We start from the raw sequence: 15,989 nt of genomic DNA, 5'->3' as shown, positions 1-15,989 counted from the left end.
CCTTTGTTGGCAAAGTAATGTCTCTGCTTTTGAATATGCTATCTAGGTTGGTCATAACTTTCCTTCCAAGGAGTAAGTGTCTTTTAATTTCATGGCTGTAATCACCATCTGCAGTGATTTTGGAGCCCAGAAAAATAAAGTCTGACACTGTTTCCACTGGTTCCCCATCTATTTCCCATGAAGTGATGGGGCCAGATGCCATGATGTTCGTTTTCTGAATGTTGAGCTTTAAGCCAACTTTTTCACTCTCCTCTTTCACTTTCATCAAGAGGCTTTTTAGTTCCTCTTCACTTTCTGCAATAAGGGTGGTGTCATCTGCATATCTGAGGTTATTGATATTTCTCTCAGCAATCTTGATTCCAGCTTGTGCTTCACCCCCCCAACCCCCCGCCCAGGAGTCTTCCAAAAATCAGCAAAATCCTCAGTGATAGAACTGTGGGACCTTTGTGCTATGCTGTGTTTAGTTGCTCAGATGTATCTGTCTCTTTGCGACCACATGGACTGTAGCCCACCGGGTTCCTCTGTCCATGGGATTCTCCAGGAAAGAATACTGGAATGGGTTGCCATGCCCTCATTCTGGGGATCTTCCCTACCCAGGGATTGAACCCAGGTCTCCTGCACTTCAGGCGGATTCTTTACCAGCTGAACTACCAGGGAAGACCCTGAACCCTTTAGTGTCTTTAATAGAGAGTGAGTCCCTGATGAATACAATCATCAACTTGTTCAGAATTGGTTCCAAATATCACTCCTTTTTAGCAACATAAGTAGAAATTTGGCAAAAGACAAACTATCCCATCTCTGGATTACTCACTTTATAACTTCTCTACATGCTGATGTTGGCATTTGACAAACATTTCCCCCCCATAGTCGTTGATTTGGGAAGAAGACTGGGAAGGAAATAAAGAAGAAGGGAAAGGAAATAAAAAGAATTCAACTTAGCCAGAGGCTTGGGGCTAGAGAGGAGGTGCAGACCAGAACTAGAAACAGGCATTGAGACCTTTAGATCATTTACAGGAAAAGTCTTTGAAACTGCCACAGTGGACTCGAACGTAAGGGGTCATTATTGAGCACATTCTGTTTTCCCCATTATCTTTTCATGCGTATTCTACTATTATTTAACGAAAGAGCCTCAAGGAAGCCCTCCTGTCTCCTTATCTCATAAGTGTCTGCTGGAAGACATGCTCCTCTTCACCATGAGGGTCCAGGGATTGGTGGTCATCACTGCCAAAAAATCCAGCTTCATTTTAGACAAAAGAAATTGGCAGGGTGATTTCAGGAGGAGGGAAAAATAAACACAACATAAAACCAGAGGTACAAAAAAAACAAAACAAAACAGAACAGAGCTACGCATTGAAGTCCTTTGAGTATTAATTGTAGAGTTTTTATGTCAGAGTAATTGCTCCTGTGAAGCAAATATGACTTGTAAAAGAAACAGGGGGCCTGGGTGTTCCTTTCTGATAGTCCTCCCTGTTTTGCCTTAGAGCTGGCCTGAGAAGGAAATCCCGTTTACCAGGAATTGATGTCTTTTTAGTTCTAGTTGTTAAAACAACCCTCAGCTTGGGGACCGACCTGGGTACTGATTTATCACTTGGATGTTTTTAGAAGTTTATTTATTTTTATTTTTTATCTCTCAATCCAGTATAATTTTAACAGGTAATTCCCATGCCTCTTCTAGGGTATGCTTAATAGCAAACTTTTAAGACAAGGTAGTTCTCCTTTTTATGGCTGGGTGGAATATTCTTCCCAACTGTGTGCTTAATCTCTGAGTTTGCTGATAAGTGTGAGGGTTTACTTGTCCCACTAAATAAAACCCTACAACACTCAACAGGGTTTAAAAAGCACAGTGAGCCCTGTTTCTACCTCCATTCTTCTGCACTGGGGTCTAAATTGATTCTCTGCTTATCTGAGGAGGAATAATTTTTTTCTCATTATGCCCCATATTTTAGAGCATTTCTTTTTATTTCCAAAGGCAGAAGTTATGAAATTCTAAGGGAGAAAATGATTATTGTATATTTATTCCTAAATTCCTGTAAGATGTTACTCTTATCAAGCAATAAATATTCTACAAAACTGCCATGAAAATGAGAAAACTTGTGAGTGCTTTCACTATATGTTTTTCCCAAAGAGAAACATTACGAGTTTCCTTTCATTGTCTAAATAGCAGGATGACAAAAAGACAGGGTAAGAACTTCAGAGGGTTCCCGATGTCACACATTGTTTAGCATAGGTACGGCTGGGGAAAAAGGACGGACTAGGAGAATTCCCAGTTATGTTAGTGTCTTTCTGGTCCAGGATCCATAGAGGATATGGGCCAGGATTTTTGCTAATAGGTATAATGTGAGAGAGTTTTGCTAGGTGTTGGAGGTCAATATGTAGGAGAAAGGTGATATGAGGTGACAGCAAAAGATATTGCGGTGGAAGGAACATTGGTTTTGTGCTCATACTTTCCTATTTTTTGCCAAGAAGACCTTGGGCAAGTAACAACTTGGACCACAATTTCCTTATTTATAAAATTGGCGCAATAAAAATTATGAAAGAATTATTCTGAAGACTGCAAATTATTTATGTAAAGCACTGGCATATAATTGATATTTAGTAAATTTTTACCATTATTATGGTATAGTCCTCGAACACTAGGCAACTATTAATAGTATTCACTTAGGGAAGGAGATGATAAATACAAGGTAAAATGACTTATTCAAGATATTGTATACTAAATTCCCATGAGTGGTAGTAATGCTTGCTTCTCACACAAGAGGCCACTGAGGTGTACTCACTGGGAGACTTTCAAAGAAGACTCAAGACCTAACTATTGTCTGACTTTACAGCATCACCAGATGGAAACATTTGGAGATAGGAGAGAGAGTAATGGGAGGTAAATATTTGAAGACAGGAGCAGGAGTCCAGCAGGGCAATGGATTTTGGTGAAAAAAACAAACAGACACCAAAAATCAGCAAAAGCACTTCTGAAGGTTTTCAAACTTCAGTTGAGCTCAGAGAGCATAATCTTACAGCATTATATATATCTTGCAGGTATTCATTAAGTCAATGTTTTACTAAATTCAGTTCAGTTCAGTCGCTCAGTCATGTCTGACTCTTTGCAACTCCATGGACTGTAGCACACTAGGCTTTCCAATCCATCACCAACTCCTGGAGCTTGTGCAAACTCACATCCATCGAGTTGGGGATTCCATCCAACCATCTTGTCCTCTGTCGTCTCCCCTTCTCTTGCTGCCTTCAATCTTTCCCAGCATCAGGGTCTTTTCCAATGAGTCAGCTCTTTGCATCAGATGGCCAGAGTATTGGAGTTTCAGCTTCAGCATCAGTCCTTCCAATGGATATTCAGGACTGATTTCCTTTAGGATTGACTGGTCAGATCTCCTTGCAGTCCAAGAGACTCTCAAGAGTCTTCTCCAACACCACAGTAAACTCCTACTATATACCTACCTTTGCATTAGAGTGGAGAATAATGATGACATGATCTCCGTTCTCTGCAGTTTAGAGTCTAGTGGGGATGTCAACAACAAAACCAAGAAAAAAAAGAAAATATATTACAACAGAATACAGTGTTTTTGTTGTTGAATTGTTCTATCTGCCTACATATCTATATATTTCTTGATATATTAAGAAAAAATATCAAGCATCAGCTCTAGATGGGAAGTCTGGTAGGGCTTTTTGTGAAGGACAATTTTTAAATAAGATTTGAAAGATAAGAATAATCCTACATGTAAAGCATAAGAATTTTTGAGGAGGAAATAACAGGGGAGAAAAGACAAAACCAAAAACAACTGCAAAAACAAGGACATACGGTCTGAAGGCACTTGCTACCCAACATGGTCCCTACATGAACAGTACTAATGTCACTTGGGACCCTGTTAGCAAGGTAAAACCTGGGTACCACTTTCAGATCAGATCAGATCAGTCGCTCAGTCATGTCCGACTCTTTGCGATCCCATGAATCGCAGCACGCCAGGCCTCCCTGTCCATCACCAACTCCTGGAGTTTACTCAGACTCAAGTCCATCGAGTAAGTGATGCCATCCAGCCATCTCATCCTCTGTTGTCCCCTTCTCCTCCTGCTCCCAATCCCTCCCAGCATCAGAGTCTTTTCCAATGAGTCAACTCTTCGCATGAGGTGGCCAAAGTACTGGAGTTTCAGCTTTAGCATCATTCCTTCCAAAGAAATCCCAGGGCTGATCTCCTTTAGAATGGACTGGTTGGATCTCCTTGCAGTCCAAGGGACTCTCAAGAGTCTTCTCCAACACCACAGTTCAAAAGCATCAATTCTTCTGTGCTCAGCCTTCTTCACAGTCCAACTCTCACATCCATACATGACCACAGGAAAAACCATAGCCTTGACTAGACAGACCTTTGTTGGCAAAGTAATGTCTCTGCTTTTGAATATGCTATCTAGGTTGGTCATAACTTTCCTTCCAAGGAGTAAGCATCTTTCAATTTCATGGCTGCAATCACCATCTTCAGTGATTTTGGAGCCCAGAAAAATAAAGTCTGACACTGTTTCCACTGGTTCCCCATCTATTTCCCATGAAGTGATGGGACCGGATGCCATGATCGTCGTTTTCTGAATGTTGAGCTTTAAGCCAACTTTTTCACTCTCCTCTTTCACTTTCATCAAGAGGCTTTTGAGTTCCTCTTCACTTTCTGCCATTAGGGTGGTGTCATCTGCATATCTGAGGTTATTGATATTTCTCCCAGCAATCTTGATTCCAGCTTGTGTTTCTTCCAGTCCAGCGTTTCTCATGATGGACTCTGCATATAAGTTAAATAAGCAGGGTGACAATATACAACCTTGAGGTACTCCTTTTCCTATTTGGAACCAGTCTGTTGTTCCATGTCCAGTTCTAACTGTTGCTTCCTGACCCGCATACAAATTTCTCAAGAGGCAGATCAGGTGGTCTGGTATTCCCATTTCTTTCAAATTTTCCACAGATTATTGTAATCCACACAGTCAAAGCCTTTGGCATAGTCAATAAAGCAGAAATAGATGTTTTTCTGGAACTCTCTTGCTTTTTCCATGATCCAGCGGATATTGGCAATTTGATCTCTGGTTCCTCTGCCTTTTCTAAAACCAGCTTGAACATCAGGAAGTTCATGGTTCACATATTGCTGAAGTTTGGCTTGGAGACTTTTGAGCATTACTTTACTAGCATGTGAGATGAGTGCAATTGTGTGATAGTTTGAGCATTCTGTGGCATTGCCTTTCTTTGGGATTGGAATGAAAACTGACCTTTTCCAGTCCTGTGGCCACTGCTGAGTTTTCCAAATTTGCTGGCATATTGAGTGTAGCATTTTTACAGCATCATCTTTCAGGATTTGGAATAGCTCAACTGGAATTCCATCACCTTCACTAGCTTTGTTCGTAGTGACGCTTTCTAAGGCCCACTTGACTTCACATTCCAGGATGTCTGGCTCTAGGTCGGTGATCACACCATCATGATTATCTGGGTTGTGAAGATCTTTTTTGTACAGTTCTTCTGTGTATTCTTGCCATCTCTTCTTAATATCTTCTGCTTCTGTTAGGTCCATACCATTTCTGTCCTTTATCGGGCCCATCTTTGCATGAAATGTTCCTTTGGTATCTCTGATTTTCTTGAAGAGATCTCTAGTCTTTCCCATTCTGTTGTTTTCCTCTATTTCTTTGCATTGATCACTGAAGAAGGCTTTCTTATCTCTTCTTGCTATTCTTTGGAACTCTGCATTCAGATGTTTATATCTTTCCTTTTCTCCTTTGCTTTTCACTTCTCTTCTTTTCACAGTTATTTGTAAGGCCTTCCCAGACAGCCATTTTGCTTTTTTGCATTTCTTTTCCATGGGGATTGTCTTGATCCCTGTCTTCTGTACAATGTCACGAACCTCATTCCATAGTTCATCAGGCACTCTGTCTATCAGATCTAGGCCCTTAAATCTATTTCTCACTTCCACTGTATAATCATAAGGGATTTGATTTAGGTCATACTGGAATGGTCTAGTGGTTTTCCCTACTTTCTTCAATTTAAGTCTGAATTAAGTACTGAATCTGAATCTGCATTTTTAAGATATCCAGGTGATTCATAAGAACATTTAATTTGAGAAACAGACATAAAATTGACTTTTGAATAAACTGAATGGAGGTTTTTGGCTGGCTTGAGAAAGGCTGTTTCAGTGTAGTGGGGTAGAAACCAGATGGGAATGGGCTGAATACTGGCAAGGATTAAGGAATGAACACAGCATGTAGATACCTCATTATGGACGTCTTATTTGGAAAGAGATGAGAACAGAAGATAGAGGCAGCAGCTGAAAGAGAAAACAGGGTCAAAAGAGAAGTTGCTTAAGATGAAGAATTTGTGTTTTTGTACATAAAGGTTACACCTAGATGAGAAAGAGAGTGATGATGAGAACATAGAGAGATGATCTAAGAATAAGGTCCTCAACAATGCAGGACAAAGCAGAAAGGCAGCATGGCAAATTAATCTGTGATGGGAGAAGTGACACTTCTTGTACTGGAGCAAATGGGAGAGTGGAAAGAATGTGTGCCCTGTGAATTTATTGATGGGAATATGAGCAGCTTCTGGCACACTAATTGTCTTCTGTCAATGAAGCATAAGGCATGAACATCAGCTGCAAACAAGGGTAGTAGGGATTTAAAAAGTGAGAAGATAATGAACTAATCTCTGTAGAAGTACAAGCTGGAAGAGAAAACAATAGTTGGATTACTGGTAGTGGTAAGCAGACAGTGATCAGTACCTATTTAATATATACCTATTTAATATATAGTCTGCCCCATCACATGATTTTTTTTTCCCAAGATATGCTCACTTTATGGGCACAGTGTAGAGAAAGCAGATGGTTAGGTTCATGCAATGTTGGGGTTAATAATCAAAAATCATCCTTTAGCACTGCAATTTGTCTAAATCCAGTTCTTGGCAACTGTTTCGGTCTACAGAAGTTAGAGATTAGATGCAGATATTTAACATCAAATTATAATAACTTGGTGCTGATTATTCACTTTCAGTGTGCTCAGTTTTGCATACATTTTCCGAGAACTTCATAGCAATGCTATGGCTTAGCTACTATCAGCCCCACTTTACTGCTGCAACTGAATATAAAGAAGATTAAGTAAACCTTAAATAAATTATAATGCCAAGAGTCAAACTGAGATCTATTTAACTCCCACCACCAGTCATGTCATAATAATGAAAGGAATTTTTTTAAAGGGAAAAATAAGAAGATTGGGATTTTTATGTGTCTTTTTGTTTTTTCTTTATTTTTTTTTTATTCAAAGCAAAAAAATAAAACATTGGTTTTCATTGGAGGATCTTTCACCCCTCAGTGGTGTTATGAAATTGAATGAAATGTGACATGTGCTCTCTCTTTTCAGCTGAATACAAGCAGCAGATACATATGTAGTCTTGAAGATCTGGCCTCTCACATTTCCTTGCCACCATGTGAGAAGTTTGAGAGGAAGATCAGCTAAGCACCATGTAGGGACAAAGATGTGGATAGTCCTTACAAGTTTTTGAGAAGTCTACAAAGGATTTATCTTGACTTGATACTTCCTTCCTTGCAAAATATGAAGGATACGACATTTATTTTGACTGATATAAATTGCAGAAAATGTTAAACAATAAGATTCCAAAATGAGTATCAGATGAAGAAATCAGATAACAAACTCAAATGCCTACAGAAGCCTGGAACAAAACATAAAGGAGTAAAGAGTGTCAGTTAGAAGATAGAGAAGGAAAATGGGGGGCTTGGTATAAACTGAGAGTCACTTATTGGTTTAATCCAACTGATGGCACACAGGAATTCCAGTTCAGTGTTGCAAAATCCTCCTGTGATCCAATAGAAAACAGTCTAAAATTCTGTGAAATAAACATCTTAAAACATTTATTGGCAAAACCAAACGTATAAGCCAGCATGGAACTAAAAGATAAACTGAGATATGTTAAATTTTTTTAGTTCATTTGAGCAAAGATCAATTCAAATTGGGTACCACCAAACCCAAGTGGTCAGGAGTGCTCTTTCAACAGGAGGCAGGGGAAAAACTTGCACAGAGAAAGTAGAGAAGCAGAGGTAGGAAATTATTCAGTTGGCTATTGCTTATTGCCTGTGTTGTTGTTCAGTCGCTAAGTCATGTCTGACTCTTTGCAATCCCAGGAAGTACTCCAGGCTTCCCTGTCCATCACAATCTCCTGGAGTTTGCTCAGACTCATGTCTACTGAGTTGGTGATGCTATCTAACCATTTCATCCTCTGTTACCCCCTTCTCCTCCTGCCTTCAATCTTTCCCAGCATCAGGGTCTTTACCAATGAATCAGCTCTTTGCTTCAGTTGACCAAAGTATTGGATCTCTGGCTTCAGCATCAGTCCTTCCAATAAATATTCAGGGTTGGTTTCCTCTAGGATTGACTGGTTTGCTCTCCTTGGTGTTCAAGAGACTCTCAAGAGTCTTCTCTAGCACCATCAATTCTTCAGCACTCAGTCTTCTTTATGGTCCAGCTCTCACTGGACCTTAGTATTTTGATTTTTCTAACACTGAGGCATTTGCAGGCTTAGATTTTGGTTAACTTATGTAGCCTGCCAGGGCATGAGTCACTTCAGTCTCATGGCCTGCTTATTTAACTAAGTTACCAATGTCTAAGTCCATGAGTCTCCAGTTTGCCACTTCTGTAGAGGTACTTTTAAATCTGTCAGAGATCACAGATTGCCAAATGCCAACTTTAATCACCAATCTTAGGAAGCCAGTTTCAGTTCAGTAATTCAGTCATGTCTGACTCTTTGCGACCCCATGCTCTGCAGCACACCAGGCTTCCCTGTCCATGACCAACTCCTGGAGCTTGCTCAAACTCATGTCCATTGAGTTGGTGATGCCATCCAACCATCTCATTCTCTGTTGTCCCCTTCTCCTCCTGCCTTCAATCTTTCCCAGCATCAGGGTCTTTTCCAATGAGTCAGTTCTTCCCATAAGGTGGCCAAAGTATTGGGGTTTCAGCTTCAACATCAGTCCTTCCAATGAATATTCAGGACTGATTTCCTTTCGAGTTGACTGGTTTGATCTCCTTGCAGTCCAAGAGTCTCCAAAGACTCTCAAGAGTCTTCTCCAACACCACAGTTCAAAAGCATCAATTCTTTGGTGCTCAGCTTTCTTTATAGTCCAACTCTCACATCCATACATGACTACTGGAAAAATCATAGCTTTGACTAGATGGACCTTTGTTGGCAAAGTAATGTCTCTGCTTTTTAATATGCTTTCTAGGTTGGTCATAGCTTTTCTTCCATGGAGCAAGCATCTTTTAATTTCATGGCTGTCACCATCTGCAGTGATTTTGGAGCCCAAGAAAATAAAATCTGTCACTGTTTCCATTGTTTCCCCATCTATTTTCCATGAAATGATGGGACTGGATGCCATGATCTTTGTTTTTTGAAGCCAGGAAGCCAGATACCCCTTTAAAATCTCTTGTAAATGGCTCATATGAGAAATATGATCTACTAGATATAGTTAGACATCTTTTAATTTGTTCTGTAATTTAGAGAAGTTACCCAAGAGAAAGAACTATCTTCAAACCTGAAGCAAGGGAAAGAGAGAAAATTATGCTTTTCTTGTACAAATCATGAGTGTCTCTTTAATGAGTGAGTTACCCGCACATAGGAAAAAAATAGCTTCATTATGAAAAAAATACGGAATATCTTTATTCAGCAGTGGTTCTCATTTATGAACCAAAGAATTCACAAACTTAATCAATTTATCATAATGAACTTCCCAGGGGTAGTCAACAAGAACATTATAAGCACAGCAGGTGAGTTTTCCAACAATAATGATATTATGCTTCTTTCTGTACAAAGCATGATTTCAGTAGCTTTGTATTTCAATTAAACCTATAAATACACAAAAGTCACAGTGGCAAAAATCACAGCCCATTACCTAAGACCTACATGTGAGATGGTCTCATTTCATCTCAGGAGCACTGAAAATGTGAATAAGATTCTAAGCTAAGTGAATTTCTTGCTGCTGCTAAGTCGCTTCAGTTGTGTCCGACTCTGTGCGACCCCAGAGACAGCAGCCCACCAGGCTCCCCCGTCCCTGGGATTCTCCAGGCAAGAACACTGGAGTGGGTTGCCATTTCCTTCTCCATGCGTGAAAGTGAAAAGTGAAAGTGAAGTCGCTCAGTCGTGTCTGACTCTTCGAGACCCCATGGACTGCAGCCTAAGCTCCTCCCTCCATGGGAGTTTCCGGGCAAGAGTACTGGAGTGGGTTGCCATTGCCTTTTATGTCTCTTACTTTTGTGACTCCACATTTGTTACTGGATTTCTTTCCTTTTAACTTGGCCCAGAATGCCTGTCAAAGTTCTGTCTACCAAGTCCAGTCTCAAAACAGCTTCCTCCTCATTGATCTGGTGAATGAAGGTCCTAGCTATGTATGTATCCGTTGCAAATTCAGGTAGTAGGTGAATTCAGGTAAGGAACATGGATTGTAAATATTCTTTTTGGTAGATTGGAAGAGCCTCATGAAAGAGAGAAACTGACCAACACATTTGTTGTAGACTAACCAATAGAGCTAAGACTTACAAGCAATTTGGAACAATGACAGTCCTTTAATCTCTCATGTTGTATCCTTGACAGTGGCAGGGCATCAGAGATTAGAAACTCAAAGTATTAATGGCAAGGGGAAGTGGGCAGAGTCAGTACAGAAGTGTGTACAGCTTTGAGACTATCAACTGTGTCTTGACTAGTCCCATCTGGAAATCAAAGCCAAATTCTTGAAAGCGGGGGATGGGGGGGTGGGGGGAGTACAATAAACAAAAATGAGGAATTAGGTGGAAGAGCTTTTGCTGATCTGATATTAGAGCTACATTCTAAGGGAGAGAATGTGATTTTATGAGAGTCATATTGTCAATTGACATGAGTTTGAGCAAGCTCCGGGAGATGGTGAAGGACAAGGGAAACCTGGCATGCTGCAGTCCATGTGGTTACAAAGAGTCAGACATGACTGAGCACCTGAACAACAACAGGTGTTCTTAAAACAAATTTATTTCTGTGAATATAATCTTTTAATAGCTGCCCTTATTATTTACTTTGGTTAAATGTGTAGTTAACCAGGAATTCTGGTGAACTAATTTCCAGAAACTAACTATGTTAGTATACATGCCCAATGGACTTGGCAGATGTAGTTATCCACAGAATGACTGGTCTCCCTCCTTCATGCCTGCCCTTTAGATTCTATTTTCCATACAGCAGCTTTCATATTCTTTGACAATGTACATCTGATCTTGTTACTGCTCTTCTTGGATCTCCCCAAGGGCATTCCTTTACACATAGAATAAATTCTGAAATCCAGACTTTGACTTCCAAGACTCTATGTGATCTGGCCTCGAAATTCCCTTCTTCAGCCTTTCTCCTCCTATTCTGCTTTTTTCCTATGCTCCAATCACCTGGCTTTCCTTAATGTTCTATGAACGTGCTGCACATACACCTTCTTCAGGACTTCTGTAATTACTGTTCAATCCGCAGGGGATACTTTTGCCTCTGACAGCCATAGGGCTTGTTGAAATACTTCCTGCAGGTTTCTTCCTAACCAACAGCACACCCTACCTGAACTAGTGTACCACCATTCATTTTATCCTTGCCCTACCCCTACGTTATTTCACTTCATTGCACTCACTGCTATCAGTAACCACATTAAATATTAATTTTCTTATTTGATTACCTTCTGTCTTGTCCACTGGGAATGACAGAACCTCTGTTTGTTTTTATTCATTGCTGTACCTCTTGCATCTCAAACATTGCCTGCTCCCATAATATGTTAGGAACTCAGTTAAAATCTGTAGTAAATAAATTGTGAACAGGCTAATCTTTTAATTAAAGTAGCCACATATGACTAGTGGCTACCAAATTATACAGTGCTTTATTAGATTGTCTGCCTACTTGTCATGTTTTTTATTATCTGTTGTCCCATTATACAGGAATATAAGAGCCCTGAATACAAAGACTTTTGTCTATTTCTTCAGTAACATATACCCAAGTACCTAGGACAGTATCTAGCACATAGAAGGTGCTCTGTGAATATTTGGAAAGTGATTAAATGAATGTTTAATTTCTGTCTCATGTAAAATTAACATTTTGGCTTTCCTGGATTTAAATTTGAAGAGAGGGAATTAAACTTGACTCTTTTGAAAATCTTTTCTGCACTTAAGATGATATGATTCTATCTCCTCTGAAATGACAATTTTAGCAATAGCAATATTTTATCAGCTGTTTTGGCCTTAGATGAATGAAACATATAGCAGATGTCCAGATAATTGAAGTCCCCAAACACTAATAACCTCTGCTCCAGTTTTGCCCTCTATATTAAGTAACAAACATACCCTGTCTGCCTAGACAGTCCTGAGAGTGTTACCATGGTATTATGTCTCTTACCTTTCATTCTCATCTACTTGCTCTCAACCTCTCCTTACCTTCACCCTCACAAATTTTATAGAAATATCTCCTTGACACATAGTTTTATCTCCCACTGTGCTTTGTTGTCTTCTTTTTTATTTCAGGCTGCATTGTGTGGGATGCAGGATCTTAGGTTCCTGACCAGGGATCAAACCTGAGCCCCCTGCATTGGGAGCGCCGAGTCTTAACTACTGGACAACCAGGGAACTCCACGCACTTCTTTTAAATAGGACTATCTTTCTGTTTCCCTGGCATCTATTTCATGCATCTCAACACCAGGACTTGGTGATTTTTGTGGGGCCAAAACTACTTATTTTTATTAAAATTCATTATAAATGAAGACATCTGAACCTCTATATTTCCCTCTTTCCTGTGTTCTTTCAAGGATTTTTAGTCACTTTTTCCCCTGTATTCACATCTAGTTTTCATTACAGATGGTTTTTGCTTGCTTGTTTGTAAGTTTATTTGGAACTTTTCCTCCCTCTTCTCTGTTTGTTTCGAGTTAAACTGGACCAAATTATGATGTCCTAAGTGAAAATGTTACATTCAGTTTTCATGATATCATCACTGACCTAATTTTCTTATATCAATCAAGAAAGACACAGAAACTAAACACTGTCCTTTAACAAGTTTTTCTTAATTTTACATTCATACCTTCTGCCAGATTTGCTTCCAAACTTACAGCATTCAATTAAGAAGAGAAAAAACTTTCTTAGTTTTTCCCATGAAGGCTTCAACATCAGTAGAGATATAGTTCATGTTTATTTTGCCTGAGTGAGGAGCCGAGTGAGGTCAGGAGATCTGAGTTTTGGTAGTCCTTTCCATATGTCTCTGGTCACACTCAGCATCTTTTGCTGGAGGACCCATGTCCTCCTCTCAGGATTATTAAAGGAAGATTCATTATAGTTGATTGTGTGTATGAATCTTTTTTACTGTTACTTTAGATGTGGATTCAGAAGGATTGTGTTTATACTATCTAAGACCAGGTTATAACTTATATTTAGCTAAAATGGTCCTGAATGCATTTTCTTCCTTTTCTCTTTTTATCACTTTGTTCTACTTTTAACCTCTTGATTCCAACTTTAATTCCCCTTCACCACCTTAAGTTTCTTTGACTTTCTGGCTTCCTCATCAGATCTCCTTTCTGTCTAGGACCTTTTCTATTGCTTCTAGAAAGGCAGAGCCTATATAAGAATTCTTCCATCATTTACAGTTTTTATAATTCAGACATCAACTTATATCAGTAACAAACAGAACTAGTGACTTCTTTAAGCAAGAATTCAAACACATTACTCTCAGGAGGGTCACACATGAAACTTTGGCATCTTAGTTTGAACTATAGTTTTTTTCTAACATTTCTATGAAATTCCACTGCAAATGCTTACTTTCTGTCACACTTTTGCTTCTGTGGTTCTGGGGTAAACCCAACCTGGAGGTCTTCTTTGTCAATGTCCACAATCCTTCCATAAACCACATTGTTAGATCTGTGGCTCCCAAACTTGAGGGTCCATCAGAATCACCTAGAGGGTTTGTTAAGACAGAGTTTCTAAATCAGTAGGTACAGGTTGAGAATTTACATTTCTATAAAGGTCCTTGGTGATATTATGTTATTGGGCAAAGACTTCACTTAAAGATTCACAGAATTACTGAATCTGGGGTTTAGTAGCATGGAGAAGGCAATGGCACCCTACTCCAGTACTCTTGCCTGGCAAATCCCATGGACGGAGGAGCCTGGTAGGCTGCAGTCCATGGGGTCGCTAAGAGTCAGACACGGCTGAGTGACTTCACTTTGACTTTTCACTTTCATGCATTGGAGAAGGAAATGGCAACCCACTCCAGTGTTCTTGCCTGGAGAATCCCATGGACAGACGAGCCTCGTGGGCTGCCGTCTATGGGGTCGCACAGAGTCGGACACGACTGAAGTGACTTAGCAGCAGCACAGCAGGGTTTAGTAGCATACCAGGCAATCAATGGTGCTGACTGTATTACAAAGTGCAGGAAAATCAGCAGCACTTCTTCCTGACTGCTGGCTGACTCAGTGGATGTTCTGCTGCCCCAGAAGCCGGTTTTCCAGATTTCTTTGAACACTAGAGGTAGTTTCTCCTTCTTCCTACAATCTGATACATTTCGTAGGTCATTATAAAATTTTCTTCCTTAGCTCAGGTACTGATTTTTCTTCAAGGAGTATAGAATAGGTTAGTAATCCTATTGGGGAACATTCTCAGTCCTCTCAGCTCCTTCGTGTACTTGGAGACCTCCTCCCAACAACCGCCCCCTCCCCACTGCCCAATCTTAGTTAACTTTGTTTACAGCTAGGAGTCAGCTTTGTTCCCTGCAGCAAACATAAAAGCACACTCACAAGCTGACCTCTTACATTCATTTCAAAATATCCTACTCACTTTTCTCCAGACTCCAGTATTAACTACTGACAGCTTAACGTATAAGTATGTATTTGGTGACATCAGCTATGTACTAATGCTGGCAAAACTCAAGCAGTTTGTGTGTAATATGCATTCTAGATAACTACACAGAGAATTCCATCATGGGCTTGACAACTGAGAAGCCCCCAGGATGATAAGACTAAGACATGGCTAGCAGTCCACCTGAGAGCTCCCTCCAGAAACTAGCACCCCGAGAATGGAAGAATATTCTATTCAGAGATCAAGATAAGCCTTAAAAACTTGAAAAACAATTTGCAAGTCTTTTAAACAGCTGCATCAACTTACACAGTGGAAGTAGTAAATCCATATTTTCATAATTCTGTTTATTTTTACTTTGAATAAAATGAATGCAGTTTTTAAAAATTGGTGAATCAGCCATAATTAGTAAAAGGGCTACAGTCATCTATTTTGCTTTTACTGCCCTTTTCCATTAGAATAATAGTGAAAGTTGGTAACAATCCTTGAGCCTTTACTATTAGCAAAGAGTTTTGCTAAGCAATTTGTGCATTTTACTGTACAATTCTTACAAAAAAATCCCACAAGATAGATCCTATTCATGTTTTGCAGGTGAAAATTTTGAGACTTAAATTAAGTAACTTGTCCAAGTTCTCAAGTTATTCAGTTCAGTTCAGTTCAGTCACCATGTCTCACTCTTTGTGACTCCATACGTAGCAGCACACCAGGCTTCCCTGTCCATCACCAACTCCTGGAGCTTGCTCAGACTTATGTCCATCGAGTCAGTGATGCCATCCAACCATCTCATTCTCTGTTGTCCCCTTCTTCTCCTGCCTTCAATCTTTCCCCGCATCAGGGTCTTTTCCAATGAAAGACCTTTGCATCAGGTGGCCAAAGTATTGGAGCTTCAGTTTCAGCATACATTCTTCAAATGAATATTCAGGACTGATTTCCTTTAGGATTGACTTGTTGGATCTCCTTGCTGTCCAAAGGACTCTCAAGAGTCTTCAACATCACCGTTCAAAAGCATCAATTCTTTGGCGCTCAGCTTTCTTTATGGTCCAACTCTCACATCCATACATACTACTGGAAAAGCCATAGTTTTGACTAGATGGACCTTTGTCGGACTTTTGTCTCAAGCTATTAAACAGCAGCAAAAT

This window comes from Bos indicus, chromosome 6 (genome assembly GCF_029378745.1).
Source record: "Bos indicus isolate NIAB-ARS_2022 breed Sahiwal x Tharparkar chromosome 6, NIAB-ARS_B.indTharparkar_mat_pri_1.0, whole genome shotgun sequence".
Taxonomy (NCBI): domain Eukaryota; kingdom Metazoa; phylum Chordata; class Mammalia; order Artiodactyla; family Bovidae; genus Bos; species Bos indicus.
This window is presented reverse-complemented; position numbering follows the sequence as displayed.